This window comes from Paroedura picta, chromosome 9 (genome assembly GCF_049243985.1).
Source record: "Paroedura picta isolate Pp20150507F chromosome 9, Ppicta_v3.0, whole genome shotgun sequence".
NCBI classification, from domain to species: domain Eukaryota; kingdom Metazoa; phylum Chordata; class Lepidosauria; order Squamata; family Gekkonidae; genus Paroedura; species Paroedura picta.
Genome location: NC_135377.1, coordinates 55,614,000 through 55,641,302, shown reverse-complemented (window position 1 = coordinate 55,641,302; position 27,303 = coordinate 55,614,000).

Below are 27,303 nucleotides of genomic sequence, written 5' to 3'. Positions count from 1 at the left end.
TCCTCTGGCACTCTGTGATGGGGGAATGGTATCAAGAGATGGTTCCCACATCAGCAGGTGGTGATTGAGCTCATGTGTATCACTCAGGGATGCTATTGGGTGCCACTATCTGATTAGTGGTTGTTGCTGGGATTACTGTGGATTCTGGCAGGCTCTCAATGCCCTCTGTGATTTATGGCAGGGCACATGTTTGTGGCGCAGAGTGGTAAGGCAGCAGAAATGCTGTCTGAAGCTGTCTGTCCATGAGGTTGGGAGTTCAATCCCAGCAGCTGGCTCAAGGTGTACTCAGCCTTCCATCCTTCCGAGGTCGGTAAAATGAGTACCCAGCTTGCTGGGGGGTAAACGGTAATGACTGGGGAAGGCACTGACAAACCACCCCGTATTGAGTCTGCCATGAAAACGCTAGAGGGCGTCACCCCAAGGGTCAGACATGACTCGGTGCTTGCACAGGGGATACCTGTACCTTTACCTTTTTTAAATGTTACCTCCTCACTGAATATGCATCAGGATCTGACCAGCAGCACAGCCACAACCACCACAGCAGCCTTCAGGATTGGGCTGCCCATGTGATGTGGTGACATCTCAAAGTCCCTTCTACTTGTGCAACAAAATTTGAGTCCAATGGCACGTTTAAGACTAACAAAGATTTTTTCAAGGCATGAGCTACCCCATCCTATATCTGAATCACTGATCTCCCTAAAATTGATTTTTTAAAAAATGTTAGTGGTGAGGTTGGGGGAGAGAAACTAGGAAAAATCACACCACCCTTTAAATAGATAATTTAGTTAAGATTAAACTTGAAAATCTGAGGATATCTTAAAATCAAATAGATTTCTCATAGCTGAGGCTATAAATCCAGAATGGCAACACACACAGCAACAAAAATGGAAATACTCATTTTCTTGCACAATATTTTTTTCACTGTGTTTGAGCAGATATAATATATACCTTTCATAAAAGATGGATGACTATCTGTCTATAAACTCATTCAAATGTTACCCAGTGACTTATTGCTGTGTGCTTCTGGTGGTTATTTATATATATGCAAGATGGGTATAAAAGCTAATATAATAGCAGAATATTGTGATTCACTCACTTGTAGATTTATGGTGACATAAAATACTTACAACCTGCCAAACATCACGTTTGAATAGAAGAACTGCAATATAAAATCATTTAAAATCCTACTCATCCTAATTATGAAACAATCAAGTTGAGCTGATGGAGTCCCAATAATGGGATGCATTGATTTGTGCATTTGGTTCTTCGTTTTTGTCTGTTTTATTTTTGTTATTTATCATCCACCTTTTTCACTGAGACTCAAGGTAAATTGCAATGTGCAAATGAATGCAAATCAGCAGGATGTTGTAAATGCAATCAAAAGGATGAGACCTTTAATAAGCAATGTCATAGGATTGGGACTGCAAAGACTGCAGAAATATGAAACAAAGCTGAAACCTGAACAAAACATGAACATGAAGAATGACATGTTCAGCAAGGAACAAAAGGTAATATGGAAGTAGAAATATAATGCCATGAAGACAAGATGCTGCATTCAGCGGCATATTGTACAGCCATACACAGTAGGAAAGTCCAGACATAGCCCCGTTTCCTTATTTGAACTATTGCCTGAACTATTCCAATATAGCACTATTACCATCATAAAAATGTCCTCCTGAACAATTCTATTTTATAGAGTTTGTAAAATGCCAGATATGTGGAAGACTTCCTGACCTCCTCAGGCTGACCATTCCATGAACTGCACTACAGAAAGTACATGCGTATGGCTAGTTGTCAATCTTCCCTGCTTGCAGGGTGGTACCTGCAAAAGTCCAGGTGAGTAAAGTTCCCATGGAAGAGTACAGGAGGAGAGGGATAGCCAGGATCTTAAACTGAACTCAGTAGTTTGGGAGCTGATTAGTAGCCAGTGAAGTAATGCAGAATAGGTGTATCATGTGTGGTCTGTATAGCTCCTGATAATAAGTGACCTGAGACATTCTTTGCCAACTGGAGTCCCTGAGCTGTCAATGAGGGGAGATATATGCTAAACACACTCCAGTGTGTGTCAATATTAAGCACTGTCAAGTCACTTCTGACTTATAGCAACCCTCTGAAATAATGACCAAAATGCCCTATCAGTAACAGCCTTGCCTAGGTCTTGTGAACCGTGGGTGGTGGTTTCCTTTATTGAATCAATCCATTGCATGTTTTCCTACTACCTTCAGTTTTTTCCTAGCTGTACCATACATCAGGCAGCTAGATTGTAGGAGGCCATCTCCCTGCTAAACTAAATTGGAAGAAAGCATTTCTGTGGCACATTAATTTGCTTCCCCAGCTGTAATTCTGGGTCCAGTGTAATACCTAGACTCTTAACTAAATAAGCAAGTGGCAGCTGACTCCCCTCTGCCCCCCCTCTGAAAAAGAAAGTGGGAAGCATGATGCAAAGTGGGAAGACCTAGTTTTACTTCCATCTTGCCAAAAGACAGTTCCCATTTGTTCACTCTCAGCCATTTCATCATAGCTATCTGGCAGTGCTTCAGGGTCTCTGTCATACCATCTGTAAATTTCAAGAGATATATCGAGCTGAGTGCTATCAGCACTTTGATGGTATCCCATTCCAAAAGTATGAATGATTTCTTATAAGGGATTTACATAGAGGTTGAATAGCATGGGCTTGACTGTGTCCTGTAAAATCCCCATGTGAAATCCGACACTGATAATAATTAATTTCCAGTACTCCTCCAACCCCCCTTCAAGGATCGCTGCCTTGTTGTGGCAAGGGGGCTTGCGTAGTTCAGTGAAGCTATGAGCTATACCGTGCAGGGCCACCCAAGATGGACAGGTCATAGCTGAGAGCTCTGACAAAAGGTGATCCACTGGAGAAGGAAATGGCAAACCACTCCAGTATCTTTGCCATGAAAACTCTATGGACAGTTCCAATAGGCATAACGATATGATGCCGGAAGATGAGCCCCTCAGGTCGGAAGGTGTCCAATATGCTACTGGGGATGAGCAGACGGCTAGTACGAGTAGCGCCAGAATGAATGAAGCGACTGGGCCAAAGCCGAAAGGACGCTCAGTTGTGGAAGTAACTGGTGGCGAAAAGACAGTCCGATGCTGTAAAGATTTTTATTCCATAGGAACCTGGAACGTCAGATCCATGAATCAAGGCAAGCTGGACGTGGTTAAACAAGAAATGACAAGACTGAACATCGACATTTTAGGAATCAGTGAACTAAAATGGACAGGAATGGGTGAATTTAATTCAGATGACCATCAGGTATACTACTGTGGACAAGAATCTCGCAGAAGAAATGGAGTAGCCTTCATAATCAATAAGAGAGTAGGAAAAGCAGTCTTGGGATACAATCCCCAAAATGACAGAATGATCTCAGTTCGAATCCAAGGCAAACCATTCAACATCACAGTGATCCAGGTCTATGCCCCAACCACTGCTGCTGAAGAGGATGAAGTTGATCAGTTCTATGAAGCCCTACAACACCTTCTAGAAGCAACGCCAAAAAATGATGTGCTTATCATCATGGGGGATTGGAATGCTAAAGTAGGAAACCAAAAGATAACTGGGATAACAGGCAAGTTTGGCCTTGGAGTACAAAATGAAGCAGGGCACAGGCTGGTAGAATTTTGTCAAGAGAATACAATGGTCATAGCAAACACTCTTTTCCAACAACCCAAGAGACGACTCTACACATGGACATCACCAGACGGTCAACACAGAAATCAGATTGACTATGTGCTCTGCAGCCAAAGATGGAAAAGTTCTATCCAGTCAATAAAACCAAGACCAGGAGCTGATTGTGGTTCAGATCATGAGCTTCTTGTTGCAAAATTTAGGCTTAAATTGAAGAAAGTAGGGAAAAGCACTAGGCCACTCAGGTATGAACTAAATCATATCCCCGACGAATACACAGTAGAGGTGACAAATAGATTTAAGGAATTAGATCTGATAGACAGAGTGCCTGAAGAACTATGGACGGAGGTTCACAACATTGTACAAGAGGTAGCAACTAAAACCATCCCAAAGAAAAAGAAATGCAAGAAATCAAAATGGCTGTCTGAGGAAGCTTTACAAATAGCTAAGGAGAGAAGGGAAGTGAAAGGCAAGGGAGAAAGAGAAAGATACACCCAACTGAATGCAGAATTCCAGAGAAAAGCTAGAAGAGATAAGAATGCCTTCTTAAATGAACAGTGCAAACAAATAGAAGAAAACAATAGAATGGGGAGGACCAGAGATCTTTTCAAGAAAATTGGAGATATGAAGAGAACGTTTCATGCAAAGTTGGGTATGATAAGGGACCAAAATGGTAGGGACCTCACAGAAGCAGAAGAGATTAAACAAAGGTGGCAAAATTATACAGAACAACTATACAAGAGTGAGCTTAACATCCCTGATGACCACAGTGGGGTAGTTACTGACCTGGAGCCAGACATACTGGAATGTGAAGTCAAATGGGCCTTAGGAAGTCTGAGCAATAATAAAGCTAGTGGTGGTGACAGCATTCCAGTTGAACTATTCAAAATCTTAAAGGATGATGCAGTAAAAGTGCTACACTCAATATGCCAGCAAATTTGGAAAACTCAACAATGGCCACAGGATTGGAAAAGGTCAGTTTACATTCCAATCCCAAAGAAGGGCAATGCCAAAGAATGTTCAAACTACTGCACCATTGCACTAATTTCTCATGCTAGCAAAGTTATGCTCAAAATCCTACAAGCTAGGCTCCAGCAATATGTGGACCGAGAACTTCCAGAAGTACAGGCAGGATTTCGAAGAGGCAGAGGAACTAGAGATCAAATTGCCAACATACGCTGGATCATGGAGAAAGCTAGGGAGTACCAGAAGAACGTCTACTTCTGCTTCATTGACTATGCTAAAGCCTTTGATTGTGTGGAGCACAACAAATTGTGGCAAGTTCTTAAAGAGATGGGAATACCAGAGCATCTTATTTGTCTCTTGAGAAATTTATATGCAGGTCAAGAAGCAACAGTGAGAACTGAACATGGGATCACTGACTGGTTCAAAATTGAGAAAGGAGTTCGGCAAGGCTGTATACTGTTGCCTTGCCTATTTAACTTGTATGCCGAGCACATCATGAGAAATGCGGGATTAGAGGAGTCACAAATTGGGATCAAGATTGCAGGGAGAAATATCAACAACCTCAGATACGCAGATGATACCACTCTAATGACAGAAAGTGAAGAGGAACTAAAGAGCCTGTTGATGCGGGTGAAGGAGGAGAGTGCAAAAGTTGGCTTGAAACTCAACATCAAGAAAACAAAGATCATGGCATCCGGCCCTCTCAATTCCTGGCAAATAGATGGGGAAGAAATGGAGATAGTGACAGATTTTATTTTCCTGGGCTCCAAGATCACTGCAGATGGGGACTGCAGCAAAGAAATTAAAAGACGCTTGCTCCTGGGGAGGAAAGCTATGGCAAATCTAGACAGCATCCTAAAAAGCAGAGACATCACCCTGCCAACAAAAGTGCGTTTAGTCAAGGCTATGGTATTCCCAGTTGCAATGTATGGCTGCGAAAGTTGGACCATAAGGAAGGCCGAGCGTCAAAGAATTGAGGCTTTTGAACTCTGGTGCTGGAGAAGACTCTTGCGAGTCCCTTGGACTGCAAGGCGAACAAACCGGTCAGTCCTAGAGGAGATCAACCCTGACTGCTCTTTAGAAGGCCAGATCCTGAAGATGAAACTCAAATACTTTGGCTACCTCATGAGAAGGAAGGACTCCCTGGAGAAGAGCCTAATGCTGGGAGCGATCGAGGGCAAAAGAAGAAGGGGACGACAGAGAATGAGGTGGCTGGATGGAGTCACTGAAGCAGTAGGTGCAAACTTAAATGGACTTCGGGGAATGGTAGAGGACAGGAAGGCCTGGAGGATCATTGTCCATGGGGTCGCGATGGGTCGGACACGACTTCGCACTTAACAACAACAACAACACTACTCCAACACTCCAAATGCCTTAACAAAATGGCATGATCTACCACATTGAAAGCAGCATATAAATCCAGAAAGAACAGTGAAGCATTAATTTTTTTGTTTACACTCAGACCAGTAACAAACTAATAGCCTAGGTGTTATATGGAATGGGCAGATTATCTAATGTATCTTCTGCTTTCCAAATGCTTCCTTATTTACTAAATGGAAATACTGTACAGCTTAACTAGTTAAGATATAAAAGATTAGAAACTGCATCTCTAAGTGTCCTAAGAATTTAAGAACCTAAGAACGCACCTGCTGTTCAGTGATTCATTTGCTTCAGCAATCTGTCTTACCTAATGGTCAAACATCTTCTGGACATCTAGCAACAGGGCATAAAGGTCAAGGCCTCCCCCTGATGTTGCCTATAGGGACAGGAATTCTGAGGCTGACTGACTCTAAATGTGGAGATCCCCTTAAGTCATCATGGCTAATAGCCACTGATATACCTATCCTCCAAGAACCTGTCTAATCCCCCTTTAAAGCTGCATACTGTATAGATATGGCCATCACAACATCTTCTGGCAACAGATTCCAAATTTAATCACTTGTTGTGTAAATATGTTTTTCCTTTTCTGCCCTATTTATATTTATAGGAACAATTACCAAATGCTTCCACAATGGAGGTATAATTCTGGAATTTTTAATTTGACTAAAAAACAGGAGGCAGCAGCTTGCTCCACACAGTGGGTAGCTTTCAGATAATCAACTGATATAAAATCTGGACCTGGAGCCTTACCTGAACACAATTTCCAAATCTAGAAAAAAACTGTCCCTGGTAAAACTGGGGGGCAGGGCTGAGCACCCAAGGGCTCTGCGAGAACTCTCTCCGAATTAATTTCCAAAGACTTACCAAATATAGAAATAAAATGCTTATTCCAGATTTGTGGAAGGATACATGATGGAAGATTAGAATATCTGGAGAGGGCATTGTTAAGCAGATTCTCTATGGTGTTATTATTAATCTCAGAAATAAGAATATCAATTACAATGAGCATACCATTTTTTATATTTAATAAGGAGTCTAAAAGAGGTAGAAGGATAAGTCTGAATATTTTTAAAAGTGGTGTTTTGCTTTGGGCTTTGTAATATATTATCTGGACTCCTTGACAAACCACATACTATGTTTTACCTGTCTACATCTTGGAGAAAACTGGGTGCACACTGGCTTAAAGAGCTGACAAATAGTCAATACTATTTCAATCAATTTGAAGAACTCCTTAGAGGTGGCTAATTCAGCAATAAGAAATTAACCCTCCTTTAAGTTTCTTACATGTATTATTTGGTTTGTGTATTAATGAGGGAGACCATCTAAGCAGTCTTAAAGTATTTGGGTTGATTCTGGCCCCAAGGATAGCAACAATCTGACAGAAATCATACTGTCAATTGTAAGGATCATGCATACACCCCCCCACCCCATTTTTCTTCCACCTCAAAATTATAGATCTATGGCAAAAGCCTAGGAGAATCAGAATGTTGCCTATTCGACTACAGTCTCTAAAAGTCACACAAGTATAATCCCCTGATGAATCAATTCCTCTGGGTCCATCTGGGATTAAAGGACCATGATACTTCTTATATATAAATAACATCTTGCCAGCCAAGTTCATCTTGGGTTTCTCTCAAAAATATCTCGGTATGGCACATAGGAGTGCAGACTTCTAATCTGGCATGCCAGGTTCTATTCTGGGAAGATGCCAGGGGGGGGGGGGTTTCCAGGGTGCACATGGTTGTAGTAGACATCATGGTGCTCTGTGATTGGCTGGGAGGGGGAGGCTGATGCAAGCACTATGAGGCGCTGCATGCCTGGCCTGGCCTCTTTCGCAAGGTGACAATGGAGGAGCTACCAACCCTCCCTCTCTCCCTCCCTGAAGGTTATGGTTGAGTGGGTTGAGTGGTACTGTAGACTGGCCATCATTATGTTTCAGATTGTCTCAGTTTGCATTATACTTTATGCTAGTTATCACAGCTTGTGGGTTGGCAGGGGACAGAGCTTTTTGGAGGAAAGTTTGCCTTGCATGGCAAACAACCCAAGCAGGGGGCCTCTTTAAAGAGGAGGCAGGCCTGTGAGCAGGTGCCAAACCCAGCTGGGGGTGGCACAGGTTTCACAGGACTCGATAGCCTAGGATGAGTCTAGAGGAGGTTTGTGCTTCCTTGGATGTCCCAGGTCGATACTTCCCTTGGTAGAAACTGCAGAGTCTTAGGGGACCCACGTTCCCAGTGGGGAACTGGTGTGAGATATGGGTGAGCTGCTGTAGCAGGGAGAACAGATGCAGTCAGCTGAATATAAAGGGCTTCCAACCCCCTGCCATGCCAACACTCTCAAATGTTTGTTTATAAAAGTTGTGGCCTTATTTGATGCCACCTAGTGTGTGCGCACATTCCTTATCCCAGAACTCCCACCCTGCAAGTCAACAACTCTATAATGTCAAAATGTGTTTTTATCTAGTTGCTGATTATGGCACATAGTTGGAGAGAAAGGAATTGAATCAGATGATTTAGTCTTGGAAGCAGCAAGTGTTATTATTTTCTGGTTCAAAGAGTAACAGCCTAGTTAAAGACACCCTGAATAAACAGTTCAGTAGCTGATAGCAGAGGATGAGGCACTAAATCTATGAAGACCCTAACAAGTAATCTGATAATTAGAGAGAGGAAAGGATCTATTATAAGTAGCATAGATTAAATTGTAGGATACTTAAATACTTGCAAAACTCTATTGTAGGTTGGCGAACTTGGAAGCCAGTTGACAGCAGATAAATCAATAGCATTAGGGGGAACTTGCAGAAGATTACTCAGAAAAGAGATAACCTCTGTTTGAGGCTTGCACTTTCCTTTGTTTGATTTAACAAGGGCAATTTGTATAAGACCTTGATTTATTTGCAAAGTCTGCTTATAACCAGTGCTATCTGTATTAGCAGATGTCATCCAGCTCTCCTTGCAGTCGTCTTTACCATTTTTAGACTCCCACATACACCTTATCCTCTGCAACTCGTATCCTAGAGTTAGAGTTGATGAGACCTCCAAGCCTCATTTCCTTACTTGGAAATTTCAATACAAAAGTCTTTACAGAATTACAGAGGGAAGCCAGTTGAATCTTTGCTAGTTGGTCAAAAACTGAGAGAACCATATGAGCAGTTAGCAAACATTGGTCTGATGCAAAATTTAGAGGACTGAGTTGCAGAGATTGTAAATCCTTTTGCTTATCCAGTGATGAATTTCCCTGTGAGGTATCACTCTCATTAGTCTTATTGGGAATCAAATCCTCACTGCTAAAATCCAGAAAAGACTCATGAGCTAGTGGGGAATTTGCTGTTGAAAGCACCCTTAAAATTACATACCTGTTGGTGATGGAAGTAGGCCCAGGAGCTCCACAGTTCACTGAATACTTAGATTCAAACAACTCATCAGTACTCAGTTGTTTTGGAGTCTTAATTTGTTTGTGAAATGTCAGTCCAACTAGTGGTGGTTTTTAATTCATTTGAAGCAAGGATAAAATCAAAACTTTGTGTGCTAAAAATAAGCTAGTAACTAGCAGGCATCCAAAGTAAATGGCTGTTAGTATACCACCTAAAATAGCAACCCACCCTATCCCTACTGAACATGGGGATTAGCCTAGCTTAACACCTCCTTGTCCTACCTGCAAACTATAACTTCATGTAGGCCCTCTGAGAGCACAACCCTCTGAGAGAGAAAAATCCCATCATCCATCAAATAGATGAGGCATATTAAATCTAATTGCCAGATGTGGAATGTAAGACCCACTACAGGTCAGAACAGCTTTTGTACCGCCAAGTCAACCTGGAATACAGTTTTCAGTCCCCAGGGACTCAATTGTTCCCCTCCAATTCACTCTTTACAAAGCTCAGACCATTTGATCATCAGTCCAGTATTATTCTTATCCTATTGAAATCCCTGAAGCGTTGGGTTTGCACTAGGTCATTTTCACCCCAATACCATATCAGGATCTCAGGATGACAGCCCTCTCTCAAAAACCGGCGAAAGCTAGTTCTATAACAACCCACTTTTACAACACTCCAGCACACTGGCAAGGGGTACAATCCCATCAGTGTCCAGATTCTGCTGCTGATAGCCCTTCCACTGGTCCAGAATATGATGGAATGCCCCAGTACCAGTACTCTGACTGAGCTCCTTGCTATTCATGGTTCTGAAAAATAAAATAAAATTGCTTACCTAATATATGGCTTGTAAGCTTTTGCTTCCATCTCTCCATTCTTTGAATAGCTTGATCAGACATTCTAAAGCCAGCTGCTGTATATGCTATGCCTTTGTGGAATGAATGAGTGCCAGATTCAGCTGCCAGTAAGCCTGCTGCCACCAAAACACCTCTGTCCACTATTCATAACTGAAATTAGGTTAGTGGGATACCACTGACATGCTGGACAGTATAGTCTAAGCATAAGCCCCTTAACAAAAAGAACTATGGTGGAGCCTGTGCCATGCTGATCAGTTATGAATTTAGCCATCAGCACACAAACATCTCCCACAGCCAGCTTCAAATCCACCACTTGTGGAGCTATCCATTAAATACCCCAGTGCAATGCTGCCAGCAATTCCCTGCTCCTAAGGCCTGCATAGAATAATGTTAAGCTGCTGCGTAAGTCATAGGGATGGGCACAAACTGTCTTATGCATTAAAGATCATCACAAATTTTAGGCAATTTTCTTTCTTTCTTTCTTTTTGCAAAGGGTAGCTGGCAAAGACATCTCACATACTTTGGTGCTATTCATGGTGGTTTGTGAAAGGATATATTTCCAGACAAACTGTTTCTGCTCAATTAAACTGCTTACTGGGCAATGTGGGGTGTAGGTAGAATTCTGCAGCCTTGGAAAGCTTCTTTTCCCTGATTTGTTCCTGGGGCTCTCCATAGAGAACTATTGTACAATTACTTTGATGAAGGGGGAAAGAATACAAATTTAGTGCACTCCTTTCTCTATTTTGAACCAGTCAGTGTCACCAAATGTTGTATGTGCAATGGCTTCTTGGTTTGTGTGGAGTGATTGCATCCGTTTGATCTAATGCATTGGCACCCACAAATTTTGCACCTTCCTGTTCCTATCCCTATGGTCCACACTGAGCAAACCTATAGCCCTAAAATTAATTCCCAAACTTAAGCACCCTGCAGCAACAGTTTAAATGTGAAAGCATGCCCCTGGGGGACACTATTGTCTCCAGAAAGACACCTGTGATGAGTTGCATTTTAAAAGCTCATAATTGCTATATAAACTTGTGAAGGACTGAGCTGATGCCTCTCAGAACTGGAGAGCCTGGGATGATGGGATGTCAAAGGAATGTGACTGGTTAGCATAAGCTGAAAGATTGAGAACTGATTCCTGGAGAGACCTCAGTTTGAGTTTATCTCTGACTAAGGAAGGTTTAACTCTGACTGAAAACAGTTTCATACTGATTGAAGACTGGGAAGGTTGCTAGGGAGGAGTGGGTGGATCAGTGAAGACCCCCATTTGAGATAGGAAAAGGGACAGATCTTCTAGTTAGAAAAGAAATTCTGTGTGTAGTTGAAAGGGAGATAGCTGTAAAGAATGGAGTGAATCCTGGTGTGCTCAGAGACAGAATTTTCGTGCTTTTTAGTGTATCTCTGCCTTCGAAAACCTTAAGAGTCGGTTAAGAAAGTATACTGGAATGCTTAGAAATGCTGGGGAAAAGGCCTCTCATCTATTCTAAGTCTGTGAAAAGTTTAAAACTCTTGATTGCTGGAAACATATGGCCTGTAGTTTGTGAAGTTACCTCAGAGTTCTTTTTGATTTACCTCAGATATTTCCCCCATGATTTCACCTGATCTGTTACCATTTATATTGAATACAATATTTTATTTTTGAACCTTATAAAGTTTTTCATGTGCCATTTCAAGAATTTAAGTTAAAAGGGTGATCTTGTCTCTTCCCTCAAGTTCCTGAGCTGAGCCAGCATAATATTGCAGCAATGTGACAGGGTAGGGCAGCCATAGATCTTTAGGAAATAAGATCTCCTCAGGGCTGCTCAGTCAGAAAGGAAAAGAAAAATGGAAGGGAAATCCATTGTTGGAAGGAGTGAAGAAGGCAAAGTCATCATAATGTCCTATTAAACTTTGCTATAAAGGCAAACTATATATGAGTATTACTAAATCCATGGGTACAGTAAGACTCAACTCCAATAATCAACAGCTTTACTGGTACCAGAAAACACTGAACAACTGAACAACAGACAAGCAAAACAGTAGAATTCATATACATGTTCAGAACTCCCGTCAAGACACAATTGGTCCTTAATAGAAGCCCATGATTGGCCCTTAAGTCTGGCTCTTGTTTGGTCCATAGGTTTCTTCTATTATTGACTAAGAACCTGAGGCCAATGAATCCCAAGCAAGGGCTCAAGATCCAAGCCTCAGGACTCAAGCTCCAATATAGTCTCTTGAAGTCTGCATGATCAGGTATTTATTTTCATTGCACTAGATCCTCTGATTAGATGATTGCCATGAACCCCTGGTTCCTGCCCCGGTTGCTTATTTTACAAGTTGTTTATTTCCTGTTACTCCCGGAACTCTTGCTCCACTCTGGCATCTCGATTGGGCTTAGGAGCACCACCTCTCCCCTTGCCTCCGCTTGCATTTCAAAGACTCATCCCAATTCCGTGGCTCCTCATTATCTTCCATCAAGGCTATTCTCCCCAGCTAGGCTAAACAACAGATGTTTGAACCGCTTTAACAGTTTCCCATAACAAAGAACTCTCTGACCCTATTTTCCTGTGTGAATGCCCAATTCTCACCTCAGGAAGCTTTAGTGCCCCTTTCCCACAGCCCAGGTATATAAGCCATGCCACCCCCTTCTTTGGTGTCTCTTTCAAGGATTTCTGTCTGCAAGCAAATGCAAAGTATAGATTCTGGATGCTGACTTTCTCAATACAGACTTTTACTTAAAGCTTCACCCTGAAACCTGAGAGTGATGTCTTTTTTGTGAGTTCTCTGGGTCTCAAGTGCTAGGTTCCTGAGAGTGATGAGGCTTCTTTACACTGTTTGCTACATCAGCCATACACCTGTGGAAAGCCCTGTATGGTGCTCTCACTTTTTTTGTGGTTTCGTTTTTTACTTAATAGACTTTCTCCTGGATCTTCAGTTAATAGAGCTACATGGTTAATAGAGCTACAGATAGAGAGTAATAGACCTTGCTGGACGGGGGGAGGGGAGTGGGTTATTATCCGCCATTGAAATATTTTAATTATGTTTTAATGGGGTTTTATGAGATTTTATTGTTTTTTATGAATTTCTGTTAACCGCCGCGAGACTCTGGAGAGTGGCGGTATATAAATAAAAATAATAAATAAATAACTAAATTGTAAACCTGTTTGTAAAATGAGCTAATTAAAATACATTCAGAATGTGTATTTGATTTTTGAAAGTGAATTGCCACTTGTTGAACCCTTACTGTATATTTGCACTGTATATATATGCACTGTATATTTACACCCATATGAAATGGCAACTTTTGGTTCCACTGATGTGGTTAGGACATTTTAACCATCACTTTAGTTATTAAAAAAAAAACCACAGTATTCAAAAATCTCACTTAAGAAATGCTTTAGAAAGGAAAGAGTGGGGAAAATCAGTTGAAATAAAAAGGTCCATACACATTGGGAAGCAAAACCCCAACATTTTCCTAAGGGATTGTTTTTGCCTTTGTCCTTTAGGAACAAGCATGCCACAAGAATGTTTTTTACGCAGATATATTCCAGACTTTAAATAAATAAATATTCCCTGACTTGCTTTTTTTAAATGTCATTTCCAATTTGTTTTGATCCAAAGTTGTCCAGATACAAAAATCCCAAATGGAAGGGTATTATTGATGTTTTGTTAAATGGAGGTAAATTAAAGAACATATCTATTTTGTTCTCCTAGGTAAGGATGATATATATTTTAAATAAATAAATAAATAAATAAATAAATAAATAAATAAAGGGATATCTCTTCAGTAAGGACATCCAGCAACCCTTAATTGTAGCTTCACAACTTAGTATAGGAATAGAAATTGTCACTATTAGGCAAGCTGAGTTGTACTTTGCTCAATGAGCAGTCCCATTGGAATCAATTACTTGGGTAGTATAAGTCAAAAAACAGAGTTGCTTTTGATGTAGGCATCATATTTGCAGGACTCATACGGGAACTATTATTGGTAGTTTGCAACACACCAGTTGCCAGATGATACATCACTTTACAAACATGGAGATCTATCATAGGTAGATTATTACACTCACCAAACAGAAAAAGGGGAAATTACCTTTTTTTCTTCTTTTTACTTGATTTAATTTTTGCAACTTTCAAACCACCCCTTTGGCCATGGACACTTGAAAAATCTATGTTTTGAAACCCACATTTCTTCATGTCATTAAAGATTCAGAACTACTTCTTCATGCTTTGTGTGTGCATCTATCTCTATATACTGTGAGGCATCTGTGAGTGGCCTATTAGTCACTGCTGCATCTGGCTTAGAGAATCTAAAGCTAACAAAGAAGAAGGAAAATGTAACTTGAAAGAATGGGCATGCTAAGCTGCAGTGGAAACTGCCACTGATTTTATTGTTCTTGCACTCGTGGGCATCAGCTGCCTTTTCATACAATTAAAAATGTGGAATTAGTCTTGAGTGCTGTGCCCATTGTTGACTCAGTTCTGTATCAGTGGTGATTGTGTGTCCATGTAATAAATGAATTGTCAGTTTATAGACTGCAAGACATGGTTTGGAGACTGAATTTGTTTCTTTTTATCAGAGGAATCTACACTTTAAGATGAAGCTCTAAACCCTTTCTTTTAATTTGGAAACTCATTGAAAGCCATGAAATTGATGAAATACAGAGTTGTCTCCTGACTGAGGTTCTTTTTTTATGTTTACAGAAAGAAAACTGGCTATATTCTGGGATATTGTTTACTAATGTTCACCTGACAATGTTTGAAAGGACAAATGCCTACAGTAACTTTTCTATATATGTTTGACACCTGCCCCAGAAGGGGGGGGGGGAACTTGACTGGATTTTTACCTTATGAAGAAAAATCAGTGTGATTATTTAGTTGTTTTAAGACCTAGGATCCCTTCTGTCTACAGAAAGACAACTGGAAGCAGCTGCTAGTACATTCTGGAATTCGTAGACTGAAAATGAAGATGAAAACCACTATTTCAGATCATTATTGCAATATTCTGAAATGATTATTAATTGATTAATTGCATTTTAACCCCCCCTTCCCCAAAGTCTCAGGGCAGTTACAGCAGCTTAGGCATTATAAAACCTTCCTCCCTGAAAAATCTATGTAGTTTTCTGTTTTGAAGTGCTTACCAGTAGCAAGTGTCTTGTTTTTCTTTTCTTTTTCCATTTTCTAGGTAATGGCTTTGGAAAGGTGGCTCACTGCTGTTACAAACCATGTGCACAATCCAACAGGGCTGCCATTGTAGGTTGTTACTTCTTCCCTTCTTCTGTTGTGGGCATGTAGCCTTTTCCCCCTGTAAGTAGAATGCCTGGGTACATCTTGTTCAGTGGCCTGTAAAAATGGACTCATTAATTCAATTTATTTGAAAGTAGTGGACAGTCAGCACTAGCAATCCTGCTATTTTGGTATAATTTGGTTGAAAAGCAGATACCCCATCTTGCCCATGCTCCAAAAGTCCCAGATAGGCAATATAATGCTTTGCTATGTAAATATTTTTGTGTGGGTTCCCCCCCCCTCCCCTGAATTGTAGTGTGAGGTATGATATCTAAATTGCTATGGGTTAAAATTAGGCCTCTGGACTAAGAAAGAGGGGACTGGATAAGTGATTGACTTGTATTATGACCCTTGGAGACATAGTTGTCTGGTTTGTGAGAGAAAGAATTTATTCAGTGTGCATGTGGGGAGAATTAAGTGGATAAAGAGATTGAGTGATGTGCTGTTAGAAGTGGAAGAAATCTATGTTCTCTCTGGAAGCTTAAGTGGCAAGGGAGGAAAATCAACCAGTGTAGGAGTAATTAGCCTAAGTGGCAAGTGAAGAAAATAAGTATTTGTGAAATTCATTAGCCTGAGTGGCAAGTAAGAAAATAAGTCTTTGTGGCTATCTCTATTTAAGGAACTTTAAAGAACTTTAAAGAAAAAAAGAACAAAAGAACAACCACTCCTATCTAAAACCATTCCACTTATGACCATTACTGAAATTATTCTACAGTTATGATATCCTTCTAATTGAACTCTGTTTATGTCTATGTAAGAAAAAAATTGCTAGATTAAAGGATCCTATTATACCTCACATGCTGACTGTTCCGTGATTCTACCAAATAAATTACGTGGGCCTCTTTTTTATATCTACCTGAAAACTTTAAAGCAAAGACTTTTGGTGGCAGCAAAAATAAGAAGGAAAAACGAAGGAAGGGAAGGAGAAAGAACACACATCACCTCAGAACACTACAGAAAAGTGTCTTCATAGGAGTCACATATAAGATGTCTTTTAAAAATTCCAAAATATAACAGGAAATAGTAAAATAATGTCCATGTTCCTTCTGTCCTTTGTCCTCCATTCCTCAATTTGCAGATGGAAGCCAATAATAGAACAAAAGAAGGATGAATGGCAAACACAGAATTTTCAGTTAAAAGATTTTTTAAAAAGGTCAATCAGTTATGGCAAGAGTAGTAAAATGAAATTAATTCAGACAGTTTTTAACATTTTCCCCTGATAGGAATCAGTGAAGAAAAGTAAAATGTACTAAGATGCACTTTGTGTGTGTGTGTGTGTGGGGGGGTGTCTGTAAAACTGAACTCTTTTGGTAAATTTGAAATGTAGATCTATGCTCTGTGTAAATTTGGTGTCATTACCATAAAATAGATGCCCCAGACCCTCAGATTTGTTCTCTGTTGAAACTAATGACCCCGAACTGTAGAACCCAAAAACACCAGATGAATTTGAGTCTCACTAGTAACGTCATGACAAGAGCTTCTTGTGGCGCAGGGTAATAAGGCAGCTGACGTGCTGTCTGAAGCTCTGACCATGAGGCTGGGAGTTCAAACCCAGTAGCCGGCTCAGCCTTCCATCCTTCCGAGGTCAGTAAAATGAGTACCCAGCTTGCTGGGGGGTAAACAGTAATGACTAGGGAAGGGAATGGCAAACCATCCTGTATTGAGTCTGCCAAGAAAATGCTAGAGGGTGTCACCCCAAGGGTCAGACATGACTCGATGCTTGCACAGGGGATACCTTTACCTTTACATTTTGTAACATCATATTGAAAAATCAATAGTAAAAATTCCCCCTCTGGATCAGAAATTATAACTTTTTTTCTTGGAGCACATCTCTAGGTTGGGGTGTGTGTGAGATGACCATAACCTAAAACTAAATCCCAGTTATTTGTGCTATTTACCCAAAGAAAGTATAATAAGGATGGCCATTCTCCTCTCCCCCCACATACACACTTTTACAAATGTTATCAAAATGGGGGGGGGGGGTAGACTGTTATTTTGAGAATATATTTGCTAGGGTTTGCTGTTGTGTCTTAATGTTTCCCCCCAGCTTGATGGTAGTGTTAATGCAAAGCACTGCAACACTGTGACTAAACAAAGGAAACAATTGCTTTCAGAAGCAATTGTGTCCAATTGCTACAATAATTTCAGGGATTTAGGAGTTAGACTCAAACCCAAGCTGAAGAAGTGTTTTGCTGCTGATTGCACCAATCTAAATTTCCCCTAGATCTTCCAGATAGTTTTTTTTAAATAAATAATTCCTGATTGAGCATAGAGATGTACTTGCTGTTTTCACAACAAAAGATTCAGCACTCCTGTACTAGAACAATGCAGGAGTGCTCAGGATGCAACTAATAGGAATTCAAAGGAAAAAAAATGCCTTTTTTATTAAAGTTTTTCATAGAAAGAAAAAGAACGGAAAAAAAACAAAAAACACAACAACTTAAATCCCTTAGATTACATTATGTTGTAGTTCCCACCAGATTATAAACCATAAATTGTACATCAAATTTTGATTATGCCATATACAAATTTCTTAATTTTAGGATTACAAAGAACTCTACATTAACTTGCTTTATTCTTCAAATCCGCCAGTCATCCAATCCAATTTTTCCTCTTTCCTGCAAGACGTCAATAAAAGGTTTCCAACATAACATAAGGGAAGTTATCGTCCTTCATCTAACCAATGCTGTAAATTTAGCCATGTCAGCTAATTTTAACCACTTTAGTATCCAATCTTCTGTGGTAGGCATATTTGTAAGTTTTCTGAGTGCATAAGAGTCATGCAGCCATTCTCATATACATAAACAAAGTTAACATGCTTCTTTTCAAGATCCTTATCAATCAAGCCCAACAGAAATGTTTCTGGACTCATTTGTATATTATTCAGAAAAAGAGGAAAGAGATGATGTTTCGTTGAAATGGTTTGGTTGAATAGTCTTGTGGTCAGTGGTGAAAATAAGGCAATACGGGCTGGTATGTAATATCAATCAGAATGTGGCTAGTGGCTCCCACCCTGAAATATAGCTCCAATTAGAAATGTAAATTATTTCCACTCCTGCTCAGAGGGGTCAAAGGATAAATTTCTTAATCTGCTTAAAAATATATAGTAATATAGTTAAAATAGACTTGCTGGACATATTTCCATCTGGCTTATCCAACATTCTACCTCCACTGATCTATCACTGGAAGTTCTTTAACATGTTCCCTGCATGAAGATTCACTTAGGCATCTTCTCTTGCAGTCCTATCCTCCAAGAATCCTTGTTTAATATAAATATTAATTCATATTACCAAGAGGTTGTTCTTTTATCATTTTTGTATATTGCATTCAAAAGTGTGTTTTATGATTGGATAAAGCATGCAAAATGCAACTTAATCTTCCACCTTAAATACTATTACTTTGTAATTTTGATCCTTGCGATAGGACATGATCTGTTGGTTGATATTATGCTAAGTGGCACTTTTGCATTTTCAATGTTAATGATACCTTAAAATTATGAGAGCAATGAATGTCTTTGTGCTCCAGAGTATTTTAAATATTAATTCAAAGGCTCTTCATTTTGCCTGATGAGTGTTTAAAATGAATGCAAAGTCTCATGTGAGGAAGAAATATTCCGCTATAATGACTTTTGCAAGGTCAAACAGGAAATCACTAGCAACATGTTACAACACCCAAGCTTGATATTTTAACATATAGGTTGAATTCTGTGGATCTGTTCTGAAAGTTGTGGTGTGTTTCCAAGGAGCTTTCCCAGGGCTTCAAGGATCTTCCACCACTTTTTTGGATAGTTGGAAATGATTTGATTTCAGAGTTTTTCCATGGCATTTGTTGAAAATGATGCACTGTCTCCCCCACATGGCTTATATTTCAAAGAGCTTCAAAGAGGAGGATGAAGTTAGTTTAAGGGTTTTTTAAAAATTAACAAAGCAAACAATGGCATGTAAAGTACTCTTTTATTTCTTTGAGTGATGCTGTGGAGCTGAGATTTGCTTTTGGTGAAGGGTACTGAGTAGATGTGCCAAATGGGAAGTTCAATCCCTATAATTCAATGCAGCCTTTAATCCTATAAAATACCTGAAGTATCTTATTCATGAGTTAAAATTTAGCAATGATTTATAGAAAGTTTTACCCAGGTTCTGTCGGAATATGCAAGATCTGTAGTGTGCACAATTAGAAGTATATGAAGAATAGCCTACAGGTGGCAGTGGTGGAGATATGTATTTAACATAGCTTGATTAGTTCGTTCCTGGGTTTTTTTTCAAGGGTCCTGATTGGTTCAGTTGGAGATTTCCTTCTCCTTTGCACACACTTTCACCCTGATTGCCTCCAGATGAAGAAAAACTGTTGGGACTCTCTCTCCTTACCAAGTTGTTTTTCTTCACAATAAATCTATTTTTTTCTTTAAGCAGCTGTTGATTCTCCCTTTACATATTTAAACTCTACAAATAGGTTCACTAAGAACAGCAACACATCTGCAGATTCCATTTACTGTATATAGATAACTTGGGAGAACTTATTGTAGCTAGGTAATAGAGGTTGTTTTCACCTTGCTCTATGCATCATGTGATAAACCACTGATATCATCCCATTCTCCAGTGATGAACAAGATTTCAAAAGAATAACACAGTGCCCTGGTCTTTACAAGAGGGAGGAAGCACACTTACGCTGCTGGATGATGTTCAACTTAAGGCTGTCCACAAAGCCAGGAATCTGGGTGTGATTCTGGATGTTTCTCTTACAATGAAGGTGTGAGATCATGAGAGTAGCTTGGCTGGCATTTTTCCACCTTTGCCAGGCTAAGCTACTAGTGCCCTACCTGGCTGCGGACCACGTAGCCACTGTGATCCATGCAACAGTCACCTCTAGGCTAAACTTCTGTAAACTTCTAAACTTCGCTCTATGTGGGCTTTCACTTGTCCTTGACCCAGAAACTGCAGCTAGTTCAGAACACAGCTGCCCAGGTCCTCACAGGTACCCCCCGGAGGGCCCATATTTGTCCCATTCTTCAACAAGTGCACTGGCTTCCAGTGGAATTCCAGATCAAGTTTAAGGTTCTGGTTCTTACCTTTAAGGCCATTTGCGGCCTGGTCCTGACATACCTAAGGAATCCCCTTTCTGCCTATGTCCCCTGAAGAGTGTTACATTCTGCAAATTCAAACAAGCTAGTAGTTCCTGACCCCAAGGAAGTACATCTGACCTATCAACCCCATGGACAATGATCCTCCAGGCCTTCCTGTCCTCTAACATAGACATATTAAATTTAGTTCACCTTCCTCAACAGAATAAATTTTGATTTATCAAACTTATTTACTTTAACATAAAACATACAGAGTAATCTGTTTTGTATTCTTTTTTTATTATCACAACCACTCTGAGACTATATTAGGCTGAGAGATAGGCCCATTAAGAGTAACTGGTCCAAGATCACCCCATGAGGTTTGTGTTTGTGGGGATCTGAACCACAGGTTTATCTTATTATTTGTTTGTTTGTTTGTTTGATTTATTTATTGCCCGCCACTCCCTTACGGCTCATGGTGGGTTACAATAACTGGGTAAAACACCCATAAAACCCCAATTAAAATCACAGTATAAAATCACGAACCATTAAAAAACTCACAAACATACACGGTGAAAAAATAATATCCTCAACATCTCAGTTATCCCCATATCATGAAAAGGAGTGGACGAGAGAGAAGACTTGGCCCTAGTCTAATACACTTGAGAAAGAGATTTGCATTTGGCTAAACCAAGTAAAAAAAATGAAAAAATGCTTTATCAGTATTTATGAGTATTTTCTAAGCCACATAGAGATTAGAGAATCTGTTTCAGATACTAGTATACTGACATAAATAAAAGCTGATTTTTTTCCAGCTTTTATTTGGGTATATCAGTGAGACCAGTCGGCTGGGGTGGTGGGAACTGTCAGTTCTCCCCATCCCAGCTGATCCTCTCTGAGCCCACACAGATCTGAGAGAGCTTCTGCTGCATGGTGGTTTAAAGCCACCCAGCAGTCAAAGCCTTGGAACTGTGTGTGTGTGTGGGGGGGGGGTCCTGCAAATGGCCTCTTTTCCTTGGCACTTTAAAGCTGCTGGGGAGCAGAAGTTAGGTCTGTGGGGGCAGTGACATGTCCCTAGCACCTAGCAGATCCTGCAAACTGCCTCGGCTGCCTGGTGCTTAAAAGACTCCTCAAACCTATGAAGATCCTGGGGACAACTTCTGCAATGGAGTTTTAAACCACACTACAGAAGAGGCCAAGCCAGCCAAAGGTTAGGCTGGTGTTTTAAATTGTTTTTTTTTTTCATTCGGAGCTGACCAAATTCAGTGTTTCTAAAAAATCCTGGATCCAAATACCATGCTGGTTTTCAGACCAAGGGTTTAAAAAATGCCAAACACTTTTCAGGCCCAACAGATCCAAACCTCTGCAAACTGATTTCCCCCCACCCCACCCCTACTCTTGAGTACTGTGTCACTTTGACAATGGTTTCAAGATGCCTTTATTATCCGCCATATAAATGTGCTGGGGAAATTATTGGAAAGAACATTTAACTGAATTATACAACTTAAAACAACTTTCATAAAAATACAACGCAATTCGTAAAGAACTCATCCGAACCACCACCAGTGGAACAAGTGTTTTTAAATATTTCATAAAGACATGGTATCTGTATTCTTCTGTATTGACTTTCAGCAGAAGCGAACAGTGATCCAAGAATATTTATGTTTGTGTGTGCACGTGTATAAAAACCATCCAGAAACAATATGATTCTTCCTGGCAGGATAAACATTTGGAGGGGGACTTTATATTTTACTTATGAGATATATCTTCCTTTTTAGGATGTCTGGACAATAATAAAAACTTGGCCCATGCTGCCTTAATAATAACAGTACTAAATATTTTAAGAAGCCTCCTTTCTACAAGCAAAAAATGGAAGGCTAAACACAAAACATAGCCGAAGAAGATGACTTGCACTTTCATGTAATAGGAAAAAATGCTATTTTTCTTTATTTGTTTGTTGTAACATTCTCGCCTTCCCCTTAACCCACCTATAGGTTGCTTTCAAAACAATACAGAGGTATCAGCGATAGATGATAATACAAAGGTTAAATGTGTAAAAAAGTATTACAAAGCTGTCCAATCTGAAAGAGCTAAGATTGTTTTATGATCGCCCTGTATATGTGCTTGTTTGTAAGATTGTTTTCAATTTTACATTGGTATTTCCAAGATGAGGAAGATATGAGCGACTTATGTATACCTGCTGTGGAAAACATGTAGGATTGCCAGCCCCACCAGAGAAGATGGGAATCCACCACTACCAGGCCCCACCCATCTGATCAGTTGCCACTGATCCGTAAATTGTAGCTGGTATAGCAGAGGAAGTGATATCACCACACCAGCAACATCTTGGTAATTCTCTGATATTTCAGCAAAAACTCTATGGTAGAAGCCATTGTTACCATAGCATTTTTGTCCAAATACAAAACAGTATTTTTTGTATTTTGTATTGGGTTTCTCAACGCCTGAAAAATGTTTCAGGGGGTTCTTAATGATAAAAAAAAAGTTGAGAAAGGCTGATCTAAACAGGCCTTTTCTGTTCAGTTTGAAGTGGCTGCTAATCAGACTGAATCAATGCTTTGCTTAGTTATGGGGGGTATGGGTGGAAACTGATATAAACCTGTTTGACAGGCATTTGCTGCTGTTTGACATAAATAAAACAGACCAGGTGATCGGTCCTGATCTGAGCTTATCAACATTTTCAAATATTGTAAGTTTGACTATCAAATATGTTTGATGTGAACTTTGCAGCATCACTCTAGTTGTAGTAAGGGTATAAAGGGATGTGATGTAGCAACAGGAAGTGCAATTTAGGCCAGGAAATACTGGATAACACAAAGGTTTAAATGAAGATTTTTTAAACGAAAATCTTATAATTTGCTACATGTCCCAAACAGATCTTGTTCAAGCTGATTTACATCTTGCCCAAAGCCACATGCAAATGCAACCATAATTAGAATTCAAGCAATATATCAGTTGCATGATTTGATGTTTTCAAAAGCTATTCATTTCTAACATCAAGAACGGGTTAGCTTTTGTATTCATCATTTTTGTTAGCAGACAGGGAGACAGCAATGTTTACTTCTGAGACTTGCCATAGGATTCAAACTGATTGAGACAAGATTTACTTGACAGCAAAAAGACAGTCTCCATATTGTGACTTCAGGATCTTTTTTTTATCCTTAACACACAAATACAAACCTCCTCATGGCCTGTTCCTGCTCAGCATATGCTCATCAATCATACTGGGAAACTGATTTATATTCTCCACACCTCAACGTTTATCTAGATTACAGAGTAGAAAATTTTACTCTGAGTAAAAAAAAATGTGCTAGAAGGAATCAAATTGTTTTAGTCAAAATCTATTGGAGGTGAATGGATGGGACTAACAACCTTTTCTTATTATGATTTAAAGGTGATTTCATCTTTATTATGTGCTATTATGGAAGCCACCAAGGTAACTGGCACAGTCTGGAATAGTAACATTTTAGTTTTTGGTTTCTTTTGTGTATATTATTTTCTTCTCCCACCCCCCATTTTTTGAAGGTGGTCTCCTTAACCATACCACCTTTGCTTCAATTTCTGGCATAATAATAACATCTTCTAGTATAGGCTTTATCAAGTTTTTTTTACCATTGAGAAACTCCTTCAAGCTTTGAGAAGCCTCAGAAATGGTCAGTTTGTGCAGAATGGTTGGGAAGCTTTGTATAAACCCACTCAGCCCCCCCTCCTTCCCCCCTCCAGGCCCATCATTGGTCATATATGGTCATATATGGTCATATGACCCAGTAAATGTTTAAGACATTTTATAGGTCTATAGTTGAGGCCGGTGCAGGAAGATCTAGTTGGGTCACCCTATGGAAGACAGACTACCGGCCTTAGAACATCTTGGACAATGGCTGGCAGATACAGCCCTCTGCTGCCCAGTGGCAGGCACTCTATTAAGGGAGAGGTGAATGCTTGTTTGGTTTTTTTTAACTGCCATTGTGTATTGTTGAAGCCTTATAGAGCCGTCAAGAAACCCTGGTTGAGTAAGCCTACTGTAGTATTTTCAACCTGGGCATCCTACTGATTTTTTTTTTTTATGTGTTAATAAACATGATGGGCAGGTTTATGGGAATGAGTCTTCTTTGTTTTGTTTCTTTCAAACTGTCAGCTTTCAAAAACTGCACGTGCACTTGTAGGTTGAAAGTAACAGCTCTAAATGGCTCCTCCTGGATCAAATAGTGCTATGCTCAGCTTTGGAAACTGTGCCAGCCTTAATAAGGAATTGCTGGTTGTTTGATATGGTGGTTAAGAGAACAATAATAAAGGAAATCCCCTGGTTTGCAGTTAAACAGAGAATGCCTCAGGCAAAAAATTCTCACTCACCAAAGAAAGTTTCACCTCCCTTTTATTTTCGTGTGACTTACAAGTCACTGTATTTAACATCTACCAGACATAGACGGCAACTAATAGACTCAGAAGCCCTGTTCTTCCTTTGGTTGCGATTGTTTACATGCAAAGGGAAGACATTCCATTCAACATTCTTGGAGGATTGCTAATTCATAAGTAGGTTTATGGAAATTGCTACAGCAAAGGGCCGCAGTAAAGATCAGCTTCTTCTGAGTATATTGCTTTTAGAGCAACAGTTATCATCGAATAATAGAGCTTGAAGGGACTTCCAGGGTCATCTAGTACAACCCCCTGTACAATGCAGGAACTCACAACTACCTGCCCACCTATGGTGACCCCACTTAATACCCAATGGATTCATCCACCAAAAATCTCCAGAATCCAGCCTGGCTTGGAGGAAATTCAACTATTATCAGCAATTAGCAATTCCCTGAGTATGCAAGGAAGGGCCACAAGAGACAAAAATTGGCACATCCCTTCCTGCCCACCCACTCACAATCTGCCTAAGTTCATAAAATCAGCACTTCTGTCAGATGACTATCTAGCCTCTGCTTAAAAACTTCCAAAGAAGAAGAACTCACCACCTCCAGAGGAAGCTTGTTCCACTGAGGAACTGCCCTGTCAGGAAATTCTTCCAGATATTTAGCCCATTCTTTTGAATTAATTTCAACTCATTTGTTATGGTCTGACCCTCTGGTGCAACAGAAAACAACTCTGTTCTATCTTCTATATGACAGCCCCTTAATTATTTGAAGATGGTTATCATATCATCTTCTAGTCGCTTTCTCTCCCGGCTAAACAGACCAAGCTCCTTCAACCTTTCCTGATAGAACTTGGTCTCCAAACCCCTCTCTGTCTTTGTAGCTCTCTTCTGGACACACTCCAGTTTCTCTACATCTTTCTTCAGTTGTGGTTCCCAAAACTTAACACAGTATTCCAAGTGAGGTCTCAGCAGAGCAGAGTAAATTGATAGCATCACCTTGTGTGATCTGAACACTATACTTTTAATACAGCCCAAAATCCTGTTTGCCTTTTTAGCTATTGAGTCACTCTGCTGACTCATGTTCAGTGTGTGGTTTACTAAGACCCCTAGATCCCTTTCACACATACTACTGCCAAGATAAGTCTCACCCATCCTATAGTGATGCATTTGATTTTTCCTAAATGCATAACTTTACATTTTACTCCATTAAAAGTCATTTTATTCATTTTTGCCCTGTTTTCCAGCCTGTTAAGATCATATTGTATCCCGATTCTGTCCTCTGGTGTATTTGCTACCCCTCCCAATTTAGTAACATCTGCAAATTTAATAAATCAACCCCTCAATTCCTTCATCCAAATCATTTATGAATATGTTGAACAACACGGGGCCCAGGACAGATCCCTGAAGCACTCCACTTGTCACTCCTCTCCAAGAAGATGACAAACCACTTACAGTTCTCATCCGTATTCTGGACATAGTTCAGTTCTGTAAAGCCGGATTATAGGCCTTGTTCTCGTTGAATCAGTCATTAGAATTTAAAACTGGTAGCACCAGATAAACTAATTGACCCCAAAGAGCAGTGCAACTTGTGCCAAACACCAAACTGAATGAGTAAATTTCTCAAGGAGCAATCGGATCATAATGTTCATGCTCATCTCAGATTCTGGCCACACTCCCAAGTTCCTTCACATGGGCAGAAAAAAATCATGGTTCTGGGAAAGGAGCTCAACCAAGAGTTCTGATATGTCTGCAGTGCATGCAAAAAATGTGTTGTCTCCTGTAGCATTGTTAGGTAAAGGTGACACAATTTAAATTTGCATTTAATGTGTGCACTGTTGCAAATAGCATGTGAAAATAATGTTTATCAACATGAAAATTGTATTTCACACGTTGCGGTGATTCATGTTACTAGCTTAGGCATGCAGCTTGCTGCTTGCTGCCACAAGCAGGCTTCTGGAACAACCTTCAGTCCTATAGCACTGGATGAGACAAGACTGATTTCATGTCAAGTGTAATAGAGCCATTATTTGTAGGAGACTTCTGGGAAATTATGCTTTGGTCTTTGGTACTATTGTCCCTTGCGGGATTTGGCTTGTACATTTCTTTCGAATGTGTACTTAGAGACATTTCCAGTGGCCTTAGAATGACATGCAGTCATCCTGTAGGGCATGAGTACTGCACAGAAAACTCTTCAGATTGGCACAGTATCCCATGATTCCCTTTGAGGATAGAAAACAAGTGCAAGAAGCTTTGATTTAGCATGACCTCTTGGGAAACAATGAGCCTAGGAGAAGTCAAATTGGTGTAATTTCATCACTGGCAGGAATTCTCAGCTTGTTTTGGCTTATCCCCCTTCCACAGGTAAATTGCTAAGGGTAGTGAAGT